This window comes from Brassica oleracea, chromosome C3 (assembly GCF_000695525.1).
Source record: "Brassica oleracea var. oleracea cultivar TO1000 chromosome C3, BOL, whole genome shotgun sequence".
Taxonomy (NCBI): domain Eukaryota; kingdom Viridiplantae; phylum Streptophyta; class Magnoliopsida; order Brassicales; family Brassicaceae; genus Brassica; species Brassica oleracea.
In genome coordinates, this window is record NC_027750.1 from 51,450,056 (window position 1) to 51,452,001 (window position 1,946).

Here is a 1,946-nt window from a genome sequence, read left to right on the forward strand (position 1 = left end):
ATACCATTCGTTTTATATAGATATGAATTTAAGAATTAAAATAAACATTATATAATATATATATGGTCACATACATAATAGATTAGTCTATGGACCCACGAGTTTATATATTATTGCATCAAAAAATGTTGGTTAGTAAATCGTATATGGGATATCAATAACTAAATGGAGAAATTTATAATCAAGGGGTGAGATTTATAGAAGGTAATATAGTAGTTACCATAAATATAGGAGTGGCACACTTATAATACCTAAAGAAAATCAGAGAAATTTATGAAAATATATTCTTAGGAGAATTTAAGTAGGACCATGAAATTATTAACTCTTAGGAAATAGTCCAAACAACTTTGTATAAGTAGATTTTTTCAAAGTGATTCTCTTTTAATATAATAGATACCTTTATGTTTGCTTCTCTGTTATTATACGCAAGTTTACTTAGTCAGATATAAGATGTCATGGGTTTGGTCCAAGTTGTAGTGTTAACTGTAATTAAGAAGCGATTACTTTTATGATTATTAATATGACTATAATACAAAGGAAGACTTAGACCGGTGGAAAAGCAAGTATCGAGTGTTCTTTTTAGACATTTCTATTTAGGTTTGAAGGTACCCCAACTTTAATGGATTGTGACATTATGTTATATGCCTACTTATGTATTTTATAGCCACTTTCATCATTGGCCACTTTAATCGTTGCTCTCTTCCTCTCTCTTCCTCTCGGGGGATTTAATCCATGTTGTGGTGAATAGGTTGTGGGGTAGAACATGTAGAAAGGTTGCCGCAAGCTGAGTGATTCCTCTTACATGTTTCATATACCTCATGATTCAACTCGAGAATGGGTAATTCAAAGAGGTGTTTGGCAAATTGGTGACTGTTTGTTATTTGTCTCCCCTTGGAAACCAATTAACTCATTTAAGGTCCCTGAAGTATCAACATTCCTAGTGTGGGTAAACCTTAAAAATGTTCCAAATAGTTGCTACTCAAGATTGGGTCTCAGCCACGTGGCGTCCGGATTTGATGAGCCTATGCAAACACATAAACCTCGACTTGATCCGACTTGTTTGGGAGAAGCAAAGTTGTTGGTTGAAGTAGAACTTGATAAACCTTTTCCAAAGCAAATTGCTTTAGATGACAAACAAGGTAATATTTTCTTGGTGGATGTTGAGTATACATGGATTCCAAGTGTTTGTGGTAGGTGTGGACATTTGGGACATAAGGAAAAAAGATGTCTCCTTCCAGCTGTCCAATTGAATGTGGAAATAAGTCCCACACATGAGGATTTACCCGTTGAAGAGCCTCAGGTTGAAATGGAAAAAGTACTAGTGCAGTCTATTGTTGCATCAAATCACTTGGTGTTACCAGCTGAAAATGCAGAGTCAAGTTTGATCTCAGCTGAAGAAGCACGAGAAGAACTTAACTGAGCAGACTTTGGAACCTACTAAAGAAAGTGGTATTGAACTCAGGGATGAGCTGAAGGAATTTTCCACTCCAGTAAACAATCTCACTTGTTTTAAGGTACATTTAGCCACTGGCTCCAACTCTTTTTTGACTTCATCACCATTAGCAGACACACAATCTGCTCCAACTGAAGCTACTATTATGGAAAAAATTTCATCCCCTATTATTGTCCTTGAGGCCAACTCGGTTTCACCAGACAATTCATTGGTCCCTCTATAGTCTTCTGCACATGGCAGCCCTTCTGTTATATGAGTGATGCTACGGTAAACCTCAACATGTCACGAGGTGGAAGGCCAATAAAACCAGTCCAAAAGTTTCAAGATATGGAATAGAAAACGGTAAGAGGAAGGGTTCGTCGAGGCCGCGGAAACTACCCTCCATCCTCCTAGTAGTTTCATTTCTCTCTTGTTTCATTAAGCTTATGAATCATAAGTCTTCTCCTATGTAAGCTAATGCTTGGTTGAATATGAAGCATGTCTCATCGTACTT